The sequence below is a fragment of the Pinus tabuliformis genome, chromosome 5_1, assembly GCF_031772625.1.
Source record: "Pinus tabuliformis cultivar Carrire ecotype Pingquan chromosome 5_1, CPIR1, whole genome shotgun sequence".
NCBI lineage: Eukaryota > Viridiplantae > Streptophyta > Pinopsida > Pinales > Pinaceae > Pinus > Pinus tabuliformis.
The window spans coordinates 718,076,975-718,100,908 of record NC_142305.1 but is presented as its reverse complement, the minus strand read 5'-3'; positions in this window follow the sequence as shown (position 1 = coordinate 718,100,908).

Sequence of the window (23,934 nt, the reverse complement as noted above, 5' to 3'; positions counted from 1 at the left end):
AGGCATACGAAGACTTAGAAGAGGAAAGGTAAAGCATGTAATTGCTTGTTATCATAGTGCAGTGGAAGGAAAAAATAAATCTGAGTGCCTAGAAGGACATAATTTAGGGGAAAGAGGTGAAGACAAGAAACAAGTTACACAAGTAGATGAATATTTTATTGTTGGAGAAAATGTGACTATATTGTAACTTGGTTATAAATGGTGGAAGTACTTAAATTTTGGTATCCATTGAATTGACGAACAAGATAAAATTCGAAATTTTAGTCCATCAAAATCCTTATAGAATCTCATAGTTACAAAAGGGACAAGTGGTTGTGATTGAGAAATGCTTGTTAAATTATCAAATTAGTAGATTTTAGGAGAAAGTATTGTGTGACACAGTTGGCATGAACACATGCCACATACCTCTTAGAATACCGTGAATCTTTTTAAAGGAAAGTTCACCATGATGGTCGGGAAAACACATTTGAATTCAAGAAATATGGACGACAGTGCAAACTCAATATGGTGATAGAAATACAACAGTAACAGTAAGTACCAACATGTGTAATAGGAAGATTATATTGTGTTCATACAAGGATTTCATACATCAGGAAAGAAGAGAAAAATTACGAGTGTAATATTCATGAATTATTGATTACTACACTTTATTATTCAAACAAAAATTACAAAATTATTACTCTCACGAATTACACAAACTTATATTATAAAAATAATAAATTAAAATCACAAAAAATGAAAAAACCTCAAATGTTAATAGTGTGAATGACTTAGATCCCTAACATATTCCTTAACATATTTATATTCAATTAATCATACTTGTTTATGTGTATTAAGTTCAACATTTTGAAACCTAAAATAAATCTTATAACATAAAATTTATCTTTTCTTAATCTCTTGACATACTCATATAAAAATACTTCTTATATCATAAAATTTATCTTTTCTTAATATCTTAACATACTCGTATAAAAATGTATATTTATTTAGCCACATGAAAATTTAGACATTGTAACCGTACTTTACCACGTGGTATTTGACCTCATCATTTGAAAATAAATTAAATCATGTAACATAAATTTTACTATTCTTTGTATATTTACTTAAAATTGGAACCTTGTCATGTGTAAAAATATACCATTAAACAATACAAAATAAGGCCTTCCCCATTGAAGGACTTGTCAAATCCCACTTCTTTGTCCTCAAACTTTATGCTAATAAATTCAAATTTATTGATATCTTCTTAGTCTTATTATTTTAAAAAAAGAGCATAATTTTGAATCATGTTGTAAATTGAAATTTGAAGATAACGTTTTTTACCATCTTTTATGATGTGGTTTTAGTATTTGAAGTTATTAAAGTTTTCTGTGTATTATTTTGGTATTTAAAATTAAATTTGTTATTTTCAGGTTAGATATGTAAAATTGTATTTTAATTAGTAATTAATTAAATTAATTTGGTAGATTTTAATAATAAAAAATTAAAATTGATGGTGGTAAGATATATATTGATCTATATTTAAATTTTGAATCAATATTTTCGATTTTGATTTTTGATAAAATATTCAGCGCAATGCAAATCATGTTAAAACTCTTTTGATATATTAATGATTATCAAAAAAAATTATGTAAAGTTCAAAGAATAAATTATTATAGGATTTTTTCTTTTTAAATTTGTTCAAATATTGTGAAAATTAATGTAAACATTTATCTAGCATGAAATAAAAATATTCACTAGTCTTCTGTAAAATACTTGTGTTTTTTTATTATAGGTGAACTTGTGTAGAGACATCCACAATAACATATGTTGGTAGCTGAACTTTTAAACTTTGGATAAGTTCTAAAAATAAAATTGGCCCACTCACATCAATGAACAAATGAAATATTTTCACTTATAACCTTTTTTCGGGTTTTCTTTAGTAAATAAGGGAAGTGGAAAAAACCTAATTTCTATGTAAATTAATAAAAACTTGAAATCCAAAATCAATGTTTATTATAAGAAAAGAAACTAAAAGAAAATGGTTGTCCCTAAAATTTATTGAAATTTTTAAAGGTGTGTAGAGGCCTTAATAAATGGTGAATCATAGTAGAAAACCATGAATCTTTGCAACTCACCTTTAAGACAATCACTTGTTCTATTAAGACAAAAAATTTAGTCTTAGTAAAGCATCCAAGATTTAGCTTAGAGTGTTTTCATTGCACCTTGTTATCTATTTTTGTTGAATGAGTATTAACCTCTAGCCTTATCAACTTATTGGTTGTAGCTACATATCCACAAGATGAAGCTCTTTCTTGACGTACATCTTCCTCATATACTAATGTACTACCACAATGTCATTATAGATAGGAGATGTTAAATATTCATGTTGTTTATTCATATCCTCTCTACATTGCTTCTATGAAAATGAGCATCTGTAGCCCCAATGGAGATACTTGCATGTCCCAATTGGTCTTTTTCTAGTCATTTTACTTTTTGTTTTCTTTTTAGACATTAATGGATGGGGAATCTTAATCATCCTTTGAAGGCATGTGGGATGATACATGTTAGCAGAGAATTGCTTTAGATAAAGTCTATTTTAATAATAACCATGTTCCATATGAATAACACATAAAGAACTCCATTAGCCTCTAAGTGAAACATCCATCATTAGTAAATGCCTAGATCGAGAGTTAAAGATAACTAGTAGCCTAGCTAGATTTGGGCTTAAGTTTCTCATAACCATCTACTATTCAAGTAGTGTTCTGTCATTGCATTGATAACTTAGATACTATGATGATGTAATGAAATTATATTTTGAATCAATGTCTTTCCCATTAGACTTAGAGTGGGTTTCCATGATTCCAATAGTTATGCTTAGTGATCTTAAACAACGAAAATAATTACTACAATAGACTATTTTATGAGAAATGATACAATCAAAACATTCTTCGAAGAAGAAACTATGTAATGATTAAAATAACGAAGGAAATGTGAAATTCAAATAAAACAAGTGAAATTAAAATGCAAAACTAAAATACAAACCAAAGTAAATCTACTTATGTACAAATTAACTACATAAATGATAATTAATTAATGTATCTCTTCATAATTTTCTCATTGATAAGAAGGAGGTTTACTTCTATTTCTAGGTTTTGTAGCCTATAAATGCCAAGGCCAAGATTTTCAACCACCAACTAAGAACCAAGCCATACCAATTAAAATTTAATGTGCTTACCATTCTCTTAGTATGGATTTTCCACCTTTAAAACATGGTCTCCCACATAGAAGTTATTTTCTCCTATAGATTTCTTGTTAAACTTCATTTTAACAACATCCTTATGAACAAAAAACTCCTTTTTCTATCTATTTTTGTTCTCCTAGTTTAGGTAGGGTATCAACCCTTCGTTGCCTGACTAGACAATTATTCCCACGTGAAGTTTGAGATATTTGGAGATGTGGAAAAAAATATTTGGAAAGAGGGCGACTTCTTTTCCATATACCAAGAAATCAAGAGATGTTCCTAAAGTTGCTTTTAGAGTTACTCTATCCAGACATATAGAATCTGGTAAAGAATTGTACCAATTCCTCTAGTGGTCAACTACAGTAACTTTTAGGATTTGGATAAGATTCTTGTCGATGGATTCAACTACACCATTACTGTAAAGGTAATAGCTAATTGAATATCTTAAGATGATACTTGTTTGGTCTAAAATGCGAATGTAAATTAGAGTTTCATTTACTATCAATCTGGGCAAGTAACCTTCGAGTTATTTACAAAGTTTTTATTTTTTAGAAATTCTTTTTTATTTGGTTAGAAATCGAGTTTTAAAGTGATGTGTCAAGATTGCTATGCGTTTCTGGCAAACTACTATGATGAAAAACGTTTTCCATCTTGAACAAGTACAAAACTCTCTTTCAGGCTTGTAAAATTCTCCTCACAGACATATGAATAGGACATAAACTTTAAGGTTTTATTTTTAGTGCAAAGAAGGATTCCGTGTTCTCATACCTGTGAATAAGGGTTGTGCCTACACGTTACCACAATTTCTTGGATTATGTATATTCAGTGTAGATTAAATTAGAAATTTGTGTCATTAAGGTCTAAAGGTTGTGATAATAAAAACCTATGCAAAGTATGGAAAGTCTTATTAACTTATGAGTTGGAAATTCCACTTCCTCCTGCACAAAACATTCCAACTTTGACTAACTATGTTCACTGGGACCCTACATGAACAAGTTATTTGTGTTGTATCTGCAGAGATCTTTCAAGCAAATCAGTGAAAGGGGTTATTCTTTTACAAAGGCTTGGATTACGCAAAGTGGTATTAGAGTGGGTTTCATTCTAGGATTTGCACCTGTATTTTTGTGTAATAGGTACTATAAAACCTTGTTTGGTGGTTAAAAAACAAGAGTGTTGAAGTTATCAGTTAGGACACAAAACCTGAGTTGAGGTATGTGGATGTTGGTTAGACATTTACAAATTTTAAGAATGCCACTAAAGAGAAGAGGAGACAGACATGGAGGTGTAGTAAATCAATAAATAAAAGAGTTAAAATGGAGAATAGAAGATTTGAAGCATAGAAGAAATGGAGACATTGAAGTAGATTCAAAGCTTGAAGAATAAATAGATGAAGAACATGGTGTTGAGGAGAGAGATCCAACAACAAGGTTGATTTCATATTTGATTAATAGAGGTAGTGCAAGAGTTGAAGTTTCTTCTTACGATGGAAATATGAGAGCTGACGTGCTCATCGATTGGATTGGAGAACTCAAAAGATACTTTGAGTATGAAAATGTTCAAGATCTAAATCGGGTGAAATTTTCCATGACGAAGTTAAAGGGTCATGCTGCACTATAGTGGGATATGCTACAAAAAGAGAGAGTTAATAATCAACTATAAAATATCAAGACTTGGAATAAGATAGTCACAAATATCAAGGAGGAATTTCAACCTCTTGATTACTAGTAAAATTTTTATAGACAAGTCCATAATCTAATACAAAAGAAAACCTTTATCCATGAGTACATTGAATAGTTTTTCAAATTGTCACTTTGATCTAGTATAAAGGAACCAAAATTCCAAAGAGTAACGAGGTATGTTAATGGAGTGAAATACTTTATTCAAGATGAAATGAGTACACATTAATTATGTTTTTGTTAAAGCCTATCACATTGCCCTAAAGGTAGAGGAAACATTGAATAGGGAAAGACAACAAAAAGGTAAAGGAAGATGTTTTAGAGAAAGAGCTAAGAGAGGGATTGCTAGAGGAAGTTAGAAGGAAGAAGAATACATTAGTGTTCAATGTGGTAGATGTGGAAACAATGATAGAAGAGGCATACGAAGTCTTAGAAGAGAAAAGGAAAATGTTGTAACTTGGTTATAAATGGTGGAAGTACTTAAAATTTGGTATCTTTTGAAGTCATGGACAAGATAAAACTCAAAATTTTAGTCCATCAAAATCCTTATAGAGTCTCGTAGTTACAAAAGGGACAACAAGTGGTTGTGACTAAGAAATGATTGTTGAATTATAAAATTGGTATCTTTTAAGAGAGAGTATTGTGTAACATGGTTTACAAGGACACATGCCACATACCTCTTAGAAGACCGTGGTTGTTTTAAAGGAAAGTTCAACATGATGGTGGGGAAAACACATTTTAATTTAGGAAATATGGACAACGGTACAAAGTCAATGTGATGATGGAAAATAGAACAGTAACAATAGGTACCTACATGTGTAATAGGAATATTATGTTGTGTTCATACAATGATTTCATACATGAGGAAAGAAGGGAAAAAATTTGTTTAGCCATAACTCCAAAGGATCTGCAAGAGGAAGTGGAATCAAAAGCCATGCATGCAGAGATTAAATCCTTATTAGATGAATTCAAGGAGATTTTTTTTGATGCGTTTCCAAAATGACTTCATCTTGTGAGAACTATTTCTCATCATATTGACTTGATTCCTCGATCAAGCTTACCGAAAAAAGAACCTTACAAGATAACTCCAACAAAGAGTGAGGAAGTAAATAAACATGTATAGGAGTTGTTTGATAGAGGATTGATAAGAGAAAGTTTGATTCCATGTGTTGGAACAGCAATACTGAATCCAAAGAACATAGGTGAATGGACAATGTGCACAGATTCTAGAGCCATTAATAGGATAACCATCAAGTACATATTTCCCTTTCCAAGGATGGACAATATTATGGAATTTTTAAGTGGTGATGTATATTTAAAAATAATAGAATTTAAGTGTGGTTATCATCAAATATAGATCAGGGAGGGTGAAGAGTTGAAGACTACTTTCAAGACAAATGATGGATTTTTTGAATGGTTGGTTATGCCATTTGGGCTGACCAGTGCCCCTAGAACATTCATGAGGCTCATAAATGAGGTCTTGAAACCATTCTTGGGAAAATTTATTATAGTATACCTTAATGACATTTTTATTTAAATAAAAACAAAGGCGAGCACTTGGAGCCTGTAAGGAAAGTGTTGTAACAATTAAAGGAACAAAAGTTGTTGATCAACTTGAAGGATGAGTTAGTTTACTTGGGATTTGTGATCTCCAAGGAAGGTTTGAATATGGATTCTAAAAATTAGAATGCTATCTTGGATTGGAAAACACCTCAGTCTACTTTTGAGGTGAGGAGATTTCATGGATTAGCAAGATTTTATCGAAAATTCATTAGGAATTTCAGCTAGATTTGTGCAACTCTTACTAAGTCCATAAAAACCGAGAATTTTAAATGGACAATTGCAGTAGGGAAAGAATTTGCAAATCTGAAAAAGAAGGTGACAAATAAACATGTTTTGGCACTTACAAATTTTTATAAGGTATTCCAAGTTCACTATGATGGAAGTGGGATAACAATTTGAGTAGGTTTAAGTCAAGAAGGTAGACCAATAGAATTATTTTGTTAGAATTTGAATGAAGCTAAGAAGAATTATTTTGTATATGATGAGGAATTTTATGCTATTTTGTAGAATTTGAAGAAGAGGAGACACTATTTGTTACCCAAGGAATTTGTCTTGTTTACTAATAACAAGGAATTACAATATATCAATAGTCAAGGTAAGTTGAATCAAAGGCATTCTAAATGGGTTGAATTCTTGCAAATTTATATATTTGTTCTAAAGCATAAATATATAAGGTCAAACAAATTTGTAGATTCTTTGAGTAGGATAGTGTTTCTACTCAACATCTTGTTAGTGGAATTGGTGGGTTTAGAAAGCATGAATGGTTTGTACGTAGAAGATGTTAATTTTGGTGAAGCTTGGATAACTTGTAAAGCACCTTGGAGTCTTAAAAAAACCTTGTTATTGGACTACCATATCCAATAATGGTTTTTATTTAGAGATTAGTAACTATGCATTCCTTGAGGGTTAATGAGGCTATATCTTATTAAGGGACCACCTGGTGGAGGATTAGGTTTTGGCATGGATAAAACCATAATGTTGGTAAAGGAGAGTTTTGTTTTTCCTAGAATCAATAAGGATTTTTGAAATTTCATTGAGTGTTGTATATTTTTCGAACTAGAAAAGGGTAGAAGTCAAAATAGAGGTTGTATACTCCATTGCTAGTACCAAAAAGACCATGGGAAGATGTGCACATGGAATTTGTCTTGGAACTGTCAAGGACACAAAGGAAGCATGATTAAGTGACAATTGTTATAAATAGGTTTGCAAATATGGCACATTTCATAGCATGCAAAAGGAAAAGTGATGCTACTGAAGTGGTTGTTTTATTCTTCAAGGAAGTAGTGAGACTTCATTGTTTTCCAAGAACCATTAGTTTCGATGGGGATACAATATTTCTATGTCACTTTTAGAGGATTATACGGAAGAATATGGAATCTAAACTATTATACAATTAATCATATCACCTGCAAACATATGGATAGACTCTAGTAGTGGACAAGAGACTTGGAATTTTGTTGAGAAGCTTGAGTGCTGAAAATTTCAACCAGTGGGATATGGTCTTAGCATAAGAAGAGTTTGTATACAATAATTTGGTTAACAAATTGACTGGTAAGAGTCCATTTTAGATTGTTTATGGTTGTTCACCAAAGGGTGTTGTGGAATTGATATAGTTACTAGATTTGGAGGAAAGGAAGAGTGTTGGTGCAAGTGATTTTACAGATAGCATGCAATAGAGACATATACATGTGAAGAAGATATTGCAACAAAGTAATGATAGGTACAAGGAGATGGAATATTTGAAAAGAAGAAAAAAGGTTTTCACTAAGGGAGAATTAGTAATGGTGCATCTACAGAAAGAAATATTTCTGAGGTGTACCTACAAAAATTTGAAATAAAAGAAAATAGGCCCATGCAGAATTCTTCGATTTTTTTTTTGAAATTGACTATAAGCTAAAGCTATCGGGAGACTTGGATATCTCTCCAATATTCAAATTGGTTGATCTATATGAGTTCCATGAATGAGAAAGAAGTGAAGTGATAGGTACGCCTACTAAGTGGAAGGAAAACTTACTAGTTAAACTTGTTGAAGAAGTGGAAGAAATCTTGGCCACAAGGATTGGAGATAGGACTCACCTAAGGGAATATGTAGAGTATTTGGTCAAAAGGAAAAATAAGGCATATTAAGATGCGTCATCGGTGATTGAGTAAGAGCTAACATGCCTACAAGGGACATCATTCTTTGAAGAAAATACCACATTAACTGGTAGATGATATTTTTTACCAAGGGTGTCTGATGCAAGAGCATCCTTGGCCTCGAGTAATTCTCCTCAACCAAAAATATTTTTTTGTTTGAGATTGTAATAAGTGTTGTTACTCCCATGTATTTTAAGTTGTCGATACTCCTATTATTTTAGTTTCTAATGTACCTAGCTGATGGATTTTCTACTCCTGTAGCTATGTTACATCGAAGTGACAACTACTTTTGAATTGCTAACACTCCTAGGATTGCATATTGATGCTCTTGTTGCGTGGAGTCACTGACACACCAAAAAATTGTAGTTTTTTGGTTGCGCTGCTACAAGAATGATATGTAGGTTATAATTTTTATTTTGTCTACACACTGAGAGGAAGCAAATCGATACAGTTCTGGAAGGAAAAGTGATTGGCAACATGGGAAGTGATTTTTTTCAATAGTAATGTGAAGAGGTCAGCAACATGAGGATAAATTGTGGGAACTTGAAAGAAAAAGGACTTTTGGAATTTTGGGTTTTTGCTCCTCACACTTGGAATGTTGGCATTGGTTTTAGCTGTTGTGATTTGAAAAGAGAAAAACTGGTTATCATATGAGATAGCGAGGTTGTTTTGGTGGTTGTGTGGAATTTCCGTGTAATAACATAGGAATTGCAAAAAATCTAAGGACTCCACTCTTAGATTTGAATTCATGTATGTAAAATCACATTCTGAATGAGTAAAAATATTTGAAATCCTCTCATTATTCTCTTGAGCATACTCGAATTACTCTCTGATTTTGCTTTTTGATTTAGTCATTTGAATTAATTAATATAGTACCCAAAAAACAAATAGTCAAGGTTGTGCACTTTGTAGCAATGATTTAGGATCTGTAGTTTGCTATGAAAGCTACAAAGGCTTAGAATGTGTAATTTTTATTTACCTTGATTAGGGGTACAACTTCAATCCATCATGTGAATTGTTCAATTACGGTAAGGATATATTTATGCTATCTAGAGGAAAGTATATTTTTCTCATTGACAACTTCCAAGCCTCATTTTTCAAATGGATCTCTAATGAATATAGGTTGTAAATGGATTATTACACACTTTTGGAATGTTTTTCACTTATAAATTTGAAAACCATTGGCTAATAATATCTAGCTCTTAGTATCTTATGGGTTAAATGGTTTCATCAAAACAAATTCCTCCAGAAGTTATATCACGTAATTTTCTGAAGACTTTATCAATCTCCTGCTTCTCAAGGCACCTGAAAAATACACCATGATAGTTCTCTCAAAGCATGATGTCATTCATGAGATGGTTGTTGAAAAATGTAGCAAGATATTCTCAATTTGATTTTTCCGTGATTAAATTGAGAACATTTGAATTTCCACATCAGTAGACAACTTGGATGTAGTTCACTTGTGTGACATGGCTTATGTCACCCAATTTACTTAGTAAATTCGATTTGGAGGAGTTATAGTTCAGTTAAGCATATGTGGCTGCTAATTTGTAGCAATCAAAGTTATTTATCTCAATCTGTTTTCAGTTAAACTAGTTCCAAATATTGGAGGAACCAACGGAAGGTCAATTGTACAGTGGGATTTTAGTCAAACATAGTGATCATCCAATTAACTGATCAAACAACCCAAAAGTTCTAGTGCATGCATAGAATTCAATTTACCTAGCTATGGTGGAGATTCCAAGGAAGTGTAACATCAGTTGTAGCCTAGTATTGAGTGTGCATGTGTTGCATACAGTATGATGATCAACCTTGGGAATTACACAATCCATTTTAGATAAATTCCTAAATAATAGGGGCCTAATTTCTCAAGTGATTGCACAAGGAAATAGGGGCTCAAGCAGAGGTAGAAATTGATTAAGTCTGGGTCAGAGCTTATCAATGAGTAGAGAGATAGGTTATGCACTTGAAGGTTGTTCTCAATTGATCAAATTAATTGTAATACATATATATTTATCATATTAATGAAAGAAATCAGTGGGGTTTTTGGAAAATTACTTTCCCCAACAAAAATCTTATGTGCATGTGTGTTATTCTTATTGCATGTATGGAATTTTTTTTTCTAGATTATGATTTAACTTCCACAAAGCAATGAATTAGGTTTGTGTCATGTGATTTTGATTAAAAATTCATGAGCAGTTGCAAATATACACCATAATTTCTACATGGTATCGGAGAAGGATTCAGACTAGAGCAAAAATTTTGAAGTTGTCTCTCAGGAGGTCAACAAGATCTCTTCAGAGCTGAGAAGATGGCCTTCAATGGACTGAGGCTAGAGTATACCTCGGAAGGAAGCTCTAATTTCATCGCACAGAAGGATCAGATGGAGACAGTATTGGATGACAATGGATTTCTAGAATACATCATGATAGGTGTTGCAAAACTAGAAGAATATCTTTCACAAAACCTTGCTCAGTGGAAGAAAGATGTAGCCAAGGCGAGGAGAATAATATTGGAGGGAGTACGGGATAACATTGTCTAAGTTATCCACAAAAAAGAAACTTTGTTCGCAAAGTTGAAGGCACTAACATAATTGTTCGAGAATAGTAGTGACCAGAGGAAGTTGGCACTCAAGGATAAACTTCAAAGTATCAATATGGATATGAATGACACTATTCCGCAGTATCTAAGTAGGTTCACTCATTTTCGTGATGTACTTGGCGAGGTTGTTGTTAATTTTCCATAAGATGACTTGGTAAACCTAGCCCTTCTAGGCCTTCCCAAGAGGTTGAATAGCTACTAATTTTCGGTGAATAGGAGAGAGAGACTACTGAATTGGTTATTCTTATGTTATGATTTGGCACAAGAGGAAATAAGGCAAAATACTAGAGATGGGACTTCATCTAAGGGCGAGGATGAAGAAAAAATTTCATTGGTTAGAAAGGAAGAGAAGGGAAAAGGGAAGAAATCTCAATCCAAACCCGAGTCCAGGCAAAGGGGGAAGAAGAAAAATTTGTCCAAAATTAAATGTTTTTATTGTCATGAATTCAGGCACAATTCCACGAAGTGTCCACAAAAAAAGGCAAGCAAGAAGAGATCAAGAGAAGCAGTAGGTGAAGCCTTGGATTCATAGTTCGATATTGACTTTACCCTTATCACATGCATAGAAAACACAATGATGGGGAGCATGTGGTACTTTGACTCAGGTGCATCATTCCACATGACAGGGTGTAGAGAGTTTTTAAGTGACTTGGAGGACAAATATCTGCAGATGCACATTGAGATGCGGGATTACAGAAGGTACAACGTGACTAGGCTTTGTACAATCACCTTTCAAAGGGAGTCAGGATCCTCTCTCAGGATCAAGGATGTCATGTTCATTCCAGGCCTAAAGAAAAATATCATCTCTGTTGCAATTTTGTAGGACTGTGGTTATGATGCGATCTTCAACAAAGGAAAGGAATTCCTCAGACACATAGTCACGGGATAGGTGAAGTGGATTGAGGTCCATGTGAAGACCTTGTATAAGCTAGATGTGGAAGATTATGTTTCATTAAGCACAAAGGTAGAGAAGGTGCAGAGCCGCGATGTCGATGAACTTTGGCACAAAAGACATAACCATTTACATCATGGAACCTTGAAGATTATGCAACAAATAACCATAGGCCTCCCCAAAGGAGCACTTGGGCAGCATGATGTAGGAAAATGATGAACTTTGGGGAAGTACAGAAAATGCACATTCCATGATAGTGACAACAAAGCACATGAAATCCTAGAAAGTATCCACTTTGATGTCCGTGGGAATTTCTCAATAACCTCCACTGCCAGACACAAATATTTTTTCATTTTTAATGATAATTTCTCATGGAATTGTTGGATATTCTTCATGCAGAATAAATATGACACATTATCCAAGTTCATATAATTCGAGGCACTCGTTGAGAAAGAAACTGACAAGAAAGTGAAGGCTCTCAGGAGTGATAATGTAGGTGAGTATGTGTCAAATGAATTTAAAAATTTATGTGAAAAAGGAGGCATTCGACGAGAGTTTACAACAACCCACAACCCATAGAATAATGGGGTGGATGAGAGAAAGAACCATAGTATTGTGGGAGTAGCAAGGGCGATGTTGCATGACCAAGGCCTACTACTGCATTTGTGGTCTGAAGCATGCAACACAACAGTATATTTGTAGGACCGTAGTCATCATCGGATTTTGGGCATGATTACAACGGAGGAGGCTTTCTTAGGGAGGAAGCCAGAAGTGTCGCACTTCAGGATATTTGGAGCGACTGTTTACTGCCATATCTCCAAAGAATCAAGGAAGAAGCTTGAGTTGATCATACAATTAGGGGTGTTATCACCCTGTAATTTGAAGGCTATATGACAAATCACAAGAATGTAACATCAAACCAACTTCGGGACGGGAATCTAGCCCTTCCAATCCTGGAGAGGGCTCTCTCTGTAAAAGTTATCTTTGTTGCTTGAAAATCTTAGACTAGTTATGATTGTACTTGGGTTTTGGGTTTTGGAAGACTGATTGTATTCAATTTAATTAGCATCTATTGGGCAATGGAGTCAAAAGGTAAATTGTATGGTTGCATCATTTTTTCAAAGAGTAAACTTAGGGCAAGTTAGGAATATTTACTGGATCTTTCAGAATAATAAGTGGATGATGGCAAAGCAATGAAAACCTTCAGCATAACTAAAGAGAAATTAAGAATTCTTTAGTGTGGCATCGAGTCAATCAGGAAGAACTAAAGAGCAGTCAAGAATTCTTCAGTGTGGTCTTCAGTAGAAAACATACAGATTACAAAAGGAGCTAGAATAAGGTACTCAAAAGTAAATCCTATTCATCACATTTCTGTTTTGCAATTGGAATTTAAATGACTATAGTGAAGAGATGACAGTTAAATACTTTAACATAAGAAAAACATCACCAATATTTAAGCCACAAGAATCCTATGAATGGTCTGCTTAGTATTGATGCTCCAGTGCTTTAAAAAAAACTTACAATGCTCCAACAGATCACTAATATTTCTGATCTCAAAAAATCCACCTCTAATACTTCAAAAGTAGAACTATTTATATAAAATTTACAGACTGTTTACAATAAATGTTGTCTCTAGCAGACAGATTTTTAGATTATAGATGAACTAAAAGCTCTAACTGTTGCAGATTAATAGTTCTGGTGGAATGTGTTGTGCAAATGTTTTTGTTGTGGAAGTGGGAGCAGGTAAGGTGTGGACCCAAATTTGTGGTTGTGCTGGCAGATGAACTAGCAAATGCAGATGTATCTCCCTTTTTCTTAGTAATTCACTCAACTGCTTGCTGATCCTGTGACTGCCCTGATGTTTTATCATCCATTAGTGTCACAAAATATTTTGGAAAATAATATATATATATATATATATATATATATATATATATATATATATAGAATAATATTTCCAAAATATTTTAAATGAAATTATAATTAAATTTCTACAAAACCATGTGTTTTTTCCAATCCGTGGTTTTGTTTCTCATTCCATGAATTCACAAAAAAATGTGTAGTTTTGTTTCTATTACTCACTCTGTAAATTCATTTTATCTATATGTAAATTCCTTTTACTCTTGTAGAATACTTGGATGGTTTTACAAAACCATATGTTGATTTGTATGGTTGGAAGAGTATTCTCACTTCACTCTTTTACTTAACATGATTTTACACTTGTAAATTGATTTCACGTTAATCTTCTATTGTGAAATGCATTTACATGAATGCTATCTTTGCTCTCCTGTACATTAATTTCATGTGAAATTTTCCCTTTTATTTCCTCTGATAATTTCATGGCATCATTGAATTTTATTTCATGTGTCGTTGTAAAACCATCTTACTTTTGAATCTCATTCCACAACCTTAGTCTCATATTGCATGTAGCTATATAATTTTAGCTCAAGTATGGTTTCACCTATAGCTCTGAAATATTATTGCATTCTCATATCACTGTATTTCACTTGAAATTAATCCACCTTATATTCTCGTAATATTTATAAGATTCAAAACCAAAACAGTTAATGGTTTATCGCACCGCTTTAATGTGGTAGGTGGTATTATTTTGGAGGACGTGATATAATGTGGGGTTGCCACGTAGCAAAAAGGTGGGCTGGGAAAACCACTAGTCTCGCATGCTTTTTGAGTGTTAAGTGTTGGATGAGCTGAGTGCGGGATATGGAATTTTAATCGTTCATTTATTTTTACAATCTCGAGGCAAATAAAAATGAAGGGGGTTTAATTCCTAGTGTGGGCTGGGCCATTGGTTGACTTTGCATGGGGGAGATAGTATAGGCTTACGAGGAGATATTAATATAAAGTCCAAAACCTTATATTAATAGGGTTTTGTGAAGTAAGGGGTAAAAGGAAGGATTATATATATATATATATATATATATATATATATATATATATATATATATATACTTTATGAGATTTTTCCCACATTCACAAGGGAACATTCTTCATGATGGTTTATATAAGCCCATAGTTACATTATGTTTTGACAAAATAAGCCCAAGGCTACCCACTTGTGCTTGGTGTTAGGTGTGCTAGGCTTAGGTATTGTGAATGCAAGTCGCATGGAGAGGGAGTGGGAAGTTAAGCTTTTAGTCTTATTGTTTATGCAAATTTCAATAAAATCCAAGGCTTTAAAACCAGAAGCTCTACAATATATAACGTTTTCTCACACAAACCTATTCTTAATGATTTGAAAGTAGGTATTCAACTTATGTTAGGGTAATATTCAGATGAACTAACAAGGAAAGTCGATGATAAAGCATGAAGCTGAGTAGAGGATGATGGAAAATGGAGAGGAAGCGGGGTGAGTCAGCAAGCCAAAAGCTTCATCATGAGAGCAACAAATAATATTTGAATCATCAGATTTCCTATAATTATAGGACCCTAACAGGGGGTATTTGTGGGTTACATAGAAACTCCACACAACGCCCGTGTGTACTTGTCATCGCTTATATTGAAAATTTTGAGAAGGGATGTAAAATTTGAAGAGGAGAAAGTGATTTTGTGCTCTCTTGAGAGGGAGCTTCAGATCCCAGCAGAAAAGATGCTTCTAGATCTAAAGGAGGAACCTCAATAAGTTGTGGAGCAACAAAAAATTGAGGAGCAAAGAGTGGAGAAAACCACTCAAGCAGAACCATCCAGAGAAGGAAGAAAAATAACTAGGGAAGTTGAGATACTTTTGCAGGATGCGAGGGAGAATGTGGGTGCTCCTTCAAATTAGCTCATGAAGAGAAGGCCACTTGATCAGTACACTAGTTAAATGGATCCAATGATTGATCTTGTAGAGACTAAGACATCCTTTTTTGAGGAAGAAGCAGACAAACCTGTATGGGTTGATGCAATGGTGGAGGAATACTTTTACATTGTAAAGAACAATTTTTGGGAAGTGGTCCCAAGACCAGCAAATAAATCAGTAGTGGGTTTGAGATGGATCTTCAAGGTGAATCAGGTAGTAGACATGAGCATAGAGAATTATAAGGCCATATTTGTGGCCAAAAGGTACTATCAAGTTGAGGGAATTGACTATGAGGAGACATTTTCTAATGTAGCAAGGCACTCATCCATTAGAAGGTTTTGAGACATTTTATCAAGGGTCTCATGTGTGTAGACTCAAGTGAGCATTGTACAGTCTCAAAAAAGCACCTCATGCTTGGTACACCGGGATCAATAACTATCTAACTAGTTTGGGCTTCACCAAAAGTAAAGTGGATGCAAACCTATATCATATCTTGGTAGAATGTAAATTTTTAATTATTTTCTTATATGTTGATGATTTAATTTTAACTGTTGATGAGAAGTTGATCAGATCTTATGAGGAGGACCTTGCAAGGGAATTAAAAATGAAGGACATGGGTCTCATGCACTACTTCCTCGAGTTGGAAGTATGGAAAGGCGACGAGAAACTATTTTTGTCTGAATGCAAGTATGAAAATAAGATACTATAAATATTCCACATGAAGAGTCGTAAACCCATGGAGACACCTCTAGAAACTAACTAGAGAAAGGAGGATGCCACTTAAGGTGAGGAAGTGGATGCTACCATTTATCAACAACTAGTGGGTTCATTAATGTATATTGTGAACACACAACCATATATGTGTTATGCAATCAACCAACGGACCCAAGGTATCGTTAGGCCACCAAAATTATTTTGGAAGACAGTTAAGCATGTTTTATGGTACCTTAAAGGCACTATTGAGTTTGGAATATGGTACAAATGATGAAAGGGAGTGAAGTTGTGTGGCTTCATAGATGCAAATTGGGTGGGGAGTGAATGACACTAAAAGAGTACATCAAGTGGAATTGTGTTGGGTCCAGCCTTAAAAAGACCTTGATGTCACATTGTTGAACACCAAAATTTTTCCCTAAAAAATAAAAATTAATAATTTCATTAGTCATTGATAAAGAGTATTGCATCACTTTTTACTTTACATTAACAAGCAGTGATGCTTCAGTGTTTACTTTACACTAACAAGAAGTAATGATCACCTTTTACCCTTTAATCCCAAAATCTTGTAAATATCTTCAATCTCAAAATCTTATAAAAATAATTAATATTTTCCCATTTATTTTCTTAATAAGAAACTCAACAATTAATAAAAAATTTAAAATTTAAAAAAATTCACTCAACAAATCAAATACTTCAGACCAATTGCTAATTTAATAATTTAATTTAAATTGATAATTAATTATTAATTTATCATTAACCTTTGTTTAGTTAAGATATCCTCATCCGTTTCCTTCTCCTTTTGACAAATGTAAAAAAAAATGTTTATAACAAAAGTGAAAGCATAAATAGAAATTTGAATTGATTTTATAATTCGAACTGATTTCATCAATAACCATGGTTTGTGAGATGTGTATCCTCCTCGTCCTTTTTTGAGAAATGGACAAAAGAATGTTTATACAAAATGTGGAAGGATGGATAGAAATTTGAATGGAAACCAGCGATACGAGGGAGGGACATAGAAAGGACACCAAACTCTTGTGATAAAATCATGGCGGTGGGAGAGAAACGCATTGTTTTAACCATTATCAATATATTCGATGTTTATATATTTGTAAGGAAGAAAGATCCCCATCCTAGATTGTATTTTGGAAAAGTAATAAAATTGAAAAGGTAAAATAAAATTCATTATTTCTTTAAAATGTAAGTAAGGTATCACTTTGATAATATCATAAATACAAATAATATTCCAGCACTTTATATATTGTTCAAACTGGGTTAAAATAACACTATAATTTCATTAATTTACCTAAAATTGTATTAAAAATTTGGCATATTAAACATACAAAAGATGATGTATATTTTTGGCATGTGTATATTAGAAGTGATTTTTGGTATATAGAAGTGATGTTTTTATGTGTTTTAAGTTGTGAATTTTTATTGTGAGTCCATAAGTGTGATTTTAGAAATAGCTATTTTTATGTGTGTGAGTTGTTTATGAGTTATAAATTCATCTTTTTCTAATTTTATCATCTAGAAATTAGTGATATATAACTATATATAATTTAGTGTGTGATTTATGTTGTGTTTAATTGCTTTCTAATCTTTCTCCAAATCTAGCATGTGTAATTTAGTGTGTGATTTATGTTGTGTAATCCCTTGATAATCTTTCTCCAAATCTACCATAATGTAATTTAGTGTATGATTTATGTTGTGTGTAATTCCTTTCTAATCTTTTTCCAAATCTACCATAGTTTAATTTAGCGTGTGATTTACGTTGTGTGTAATTCCTTTCTAATCTTTATGCGAATCTAGCATAGTGAATAATTCAATGTGTGGTTTATGTTGTATGTAATAATCTTTCTCCAAATCTCCCATAATGTACGTTTTAGTGGCATTGGCATACACAACTGACCTCTCTGTTTTATATGTATAGTTTTGTTTTGTATGTCTGACATTTTTAAAGAGAGATTGCATCGTTTGAAGGTATACAAAATGATTACGGGAAGACTATGATATATATATATATATATATATATATATATGTATATATATATATATATATATATGTATATATATATATATATATATATATATATATATATATATATATATATATATATATATATATATTTCATCGTGATCTTAGAGATGGTAGTTGATCAGTTAAACTTTTCAGTAATGTTACTTTGAAGGTTTCTGACTGTAAAGTGATATGATGTACAATGTAATGTTATGTTATGGACGACATTAAATGAAAGGAACATGGCCAGAATGTGGTGAACAAAAAGGGATGGTAAATCTGTTATTATAATTATTGTGTAGAGACATCCACAATAACATATGTTGGTAGGTGAAATTTTAAACTTTAGATAAGCTCTAAAAATAAATTTTGCCCCCTCACACCAATGAAAAAATGAAATCTTTTCACTTATAACTTTTTTGGGTTTTCTTTAGTAAATAGGCGAAGTGAAAAAAACCTAATTTCTATGTAAATTAATAAAAACCAAAATCAATACTTATGACAAGAAAAGAAACTAAAAGAAAATGTTGTCCCTAAAATTTATTGCAAATTTATAAGGTGTGTAGAGGCCTTAATAAATGGTGATTCATAGTAGAAAACCTTGAATCATTGCAACTGACCTTTAAGACAATCACTGGTTCTATTAAGACAAAAAAAATAGTCTTAGTAAAGCATCCAAGCGATAGCTTAGAGTGTTCTCATTACACCTTGTTATCTATATTTGTTGAATGAGTATTAATCTTTAGCCTTAGCACGTTATTGATTCTAGCAACAAGTCCACAATATGAAGTTCTTTCTTGACATAGATCTTCCTCATATACTAATGTACTACAACAATGTCATTATAGACAGGGGATGTTTAAAATTCATGTTGTTTATTCATATCCTCTTTGCATTACTTCTATGACAATGAGCATCCGTAGCCCCAATGGAGATACTTGCATGTCCCAATAGGTCTAAAATGTATTTTCCAATCCTTTTACTTTTTGTTTTCTTTTTAGACATTAATGGATGTGGAACCTTAATCACCCTTTGAAGGTGTGTGGGATGATACATGTTAGCAAATAATTGTTTTAGATAAAGTCTATTTTAATAATAACCAACTTCCATATAAATAACACATTAAGAACTCCATTAGCTTCTAAGTGAAACATCCATGATTAGTAAATGCATGTATCGAGAGTTAAAGATAACTAGTAGCCTAGCTAGATTTGGGATTAAGTTTCTGATAACCATATGTTATTCAAGTAGTGTTCCTCCATTGCATTGATAACTTAGATACTAGGCCAAGGTAATGAAATTATATTTTGAATCAATGTCTTGCCCATTAGACTTAGAATGGGTTTCCATGATTCCAATAGCTATGCTTAGTGATCTTAAACAACAAAATTACTTACAACAATAGACTATTTTATGAGAAATGATACAATCGAAACATTCTTCGAAGAAGAAATTAAGTAACCATTAAAATAAAGAAGGAAATGTGAAATTCAAATAAAACAAGTGAAAATGAAATACGAAACTAAAAAAAAAACCAAATTAAATCTACGTATGTACAAATTAAGTAGATAAATGATAATTAATTAATGTGTCTCTTCACAATTTTTTCATTGATAAGAATGAGGTTTACTTCTCTTTCTAGGTTTTGTAGCTTATACATGCCAAGACCAATATTTTCAACCACCAAGTAAGGACCAAGCCATACCATTTAGAATTTAGTGTGCTTACCATTCTCTTAGTATGGCTTTTCCACCTGTAAACCAAGGTCTCCCACATAGAAGTTGTTTTCTCCTATAGATTTCTTATTAAACTCCACTTTAACAACCTTCTTATGAACAACAAACTTATTTTTCTTTCTATTTTTTTTCTCCTAGTTTGATTACGGTATCAACCTTTCGTTTCCTGACTAGACAATTATTCCCACATGAAGTTTGAGATATTTGGAGATGTGGAAAAAATATTTGGAAATAGGACAACTTCTTTTCCATAGACCAAGAAATATGGAGATGTTTCTAATGATGATTTTAGAGTTACTCTATCCACCCATATACAATTTGGTAAAGCATTGTACCAATTCCTCTAGTGGCCAACTACAATAACTTTTATGATGTGGATAAGATTCTTGTCAATGGATTCAAATACACCATTACCCTAAAGGTAATAATTAATTGAATATATTAAGATGATAACCTTATCTAAAGAAAACTCAATCAAATTTAAAGAAGATAAACACAAAGTATTATTAAAGAAAAGAGTGGTTGGCACATCAAACTTGGTGACCATATGATGTTGTAGAAAGTGAATTACAAAATGTTGTGATGTAGGAGCATCTTTGGCCTCGAGCAATCCTTATCAAAATAATACACGTTTATGTTTGAGTTCGTAATAAGTGTTATTACTCCCATGTATTTTAAGGTGTCGATACTCTTATTATGTTAGTTGTTGATACTCCTAATATGTTAGCTGTGGACGTACCCAACTAATGGTTGTTGCTACTCTTGTAGCTACATTTTATCGAAGGGATGACTACTTTCAAGTTATTGACACTCTTGGGATCTTGTGTTGATACTCCTATTGTGTGGAGTCTCTAACAAACCCGAACTGGTATTTGTTTAGCTACGATGCTACACGACAACTTCTATTAGACGTGCTATGAGAATGAGATGTAGGTTACAAATTTTTTCTTGCATGCATACTGAGAGGAATTGAATTGATATGGCTCTAGAAGGTGAATATTTCGACATCATGGGAAGCGATTTTTTTCAATTATAATGCGAAGAGTTAAACAGTGTGAGATTAAATTGCGGGAACAAGAAAGAAAACGGAATTTTTTGGATTTTGGGTTTTTTCTTTTGCCTCTTGGACTATTAGTCTTGGTTTTGGATGGTACATAATTTAGAGAGAGGGAAATTAGTTGCAATACGAGTTAGCGAGGGTGTCTCGGTGGTTATGTATGGTATTGTTGTGTAACAGTGTAGGAATTTCAAACAATTTGAGGACTCCACTCTCATATTTAAATTCTTGTATGTAATAGCACATTCTGAATGAATAAAAATATTTGAAATCCTCTCCATGTTATTGTGAGAAGACTTGAATTACCCTTTGTTTTTTATTTATGATTTAGTCATTTGAATTAATTAATATAGTAACTAAAAGCCAAATGGCCAGGGTTGTGCACTTTGTAACAAAGATCCAAGATCTATAATTTGTTGTGAAAGCTACAAAGGCTTGGATTACGCCAAGTGGTATTAGAGTGGATTTCATTATAGGATTTGCACCTTTATTTTTTGTGTAATAGGCACTATAAAACCTTGTTTGGTGGTTGAAAAACAAGAGTGTTGAAGGTATGGGTTAGGACACAAAGCCTGGGTTGAGGTATGTAGATGTTGGTGAGACATTTACAACTCGCAAGGATGCACTTAGGGGAAGAAGAGCTAGATGTGGAAGTGTAAGAAATCATTAAATAAAAGAGTTAAAATGGATAATAGAAGAGTTGAAGCATAGAAGAAATGAAGGTGTTGAAGTAGATTCAAATCTTGAAGAATAAATAGATGATGAACATGGTGTTGAGGAGAGAGACCCAACAACAAGGTTGATTTCATATTTGAATAATAGAGGCAGTGAAAGAGTTGAAGTTTCTTCTTATGATGGAAATATAAAAGTTGTCGTGCTCATCGATTGGATTGGAGAAATCAAAGGATACTTTGAGTATGAAAATGTTCAGGATCCAAAGCGGGTGAAATTTTCCATGACGAAGTTGAAGGGTCATCTATGTTGGGATATGCTACAAAAGAGAGAGTAAATAATCAACTATAAAATATCAAGACTTGGAATAAGTGAGTAACAAATATCAAGGAGGAATTTCTACCTGTTCATTACTAGTAAAATTTGTATAGACAAGTCCATAATCTAATACAAAAGGAAACCTTTATCCGTGAGTACACTGAATATTTTTTCAAAATGTTACTTTCATCTGGTATAAAGGAACTAGAATTCCAAATAGTCACTAGGTATGTGAACAGACTGAAATACTTTATTCAATATGAAATGAGTATGCATTGATTATCTTTTTGTTGAAGCTTATCACATTTTCGTGAAGGTAGAGGAAACATTGAATAGGAAAACACAACAAAAAGGTAGAGGAAGATGTTTTAGAGGAATATATAAGAGAGGGATTGCTACAGGAAGTTAGAAGGAAGAACAATCCACTAGTGGTCAAGGTGGTAGAGGTGGAAACAATGCTAGAAGAGGCATACAGAGTCTTAGAAGAGGAAAGGTAAGGCATGTAATTGCTTGTTATCATTATGGAGTTGAAGAACACAACAAATCTGAGAGCGTGGAAGGACATAATTCAAGGAAAATAGGTGAAGAAAAAAACACAAGTTACACAAGTCTATGAAGCTTCTATTGTTGGAGAAAATGTGACTGTATTGCACCAATAATAGGGAGAAGATTTGATGTTTGAGAGATCGTTTCTCAGCCTAAGAAAATGATAGTGGAAGAACCAAAGCTAAGAATGAAAATTTTCAAAACTAAATGTAAGGTCCAAGGAAAATGTTGTAACTTGGTTATAAATGGTGGAAGTACTTAAAATTCAGTATTCATTGAAGTCATGGACAAGATAAAACACAAAATTTTAGTCCATCAAAATCCTTATAGAGTCTCGTAGTTACAAAAGGGACAACAAGTGGTTGTGACGAAGAAATGATTGTTGAATTATAAAATTGGTAGCTTTTAGGAGAAAGTATTGTGTAACATGATTTACATAGACACATGCCACATACCTCTTAGAAGACTATGGTTTTTTTATATGCAAGTTCACCATGATGGTGGGGAAAACACATTTGAATTCAAGAAAGATGGACAAGAGTACAAACTCAATGTGATGATCGAAAATAGAACAGTAAAAATAGGTACCAACATGTGTAATAGAAATATTATGTTGCATTCACACAATGATTTCATATATGAGGAAAGAAGGGAAAAATTTTGTTTAGCTGTAATTCCAAAGGATGTGCAAGAGGAAGTGGAATCAAATCCATACCTACAGAGATTAAATCCTTATTAAATGAATTCAAGGAGATTTTTGTTGATGAATTTCCAATAGGACTTCGTCTCATGAGAAGTATTTCTCATCATATTAACTTGATTCCTCAATCAAGCTTACCATAAAAGGAACCTTACAAGATAACTCCAACAGAGAGTGAGGAAGTAAATAAACATGTATAGGATTTTTTTGATAGAGGATTGATAAGAGAAAGTTTTATTCCATGTGTTGTAACAAAAAAAATTAAATCCAAAGAAAATAGGTGA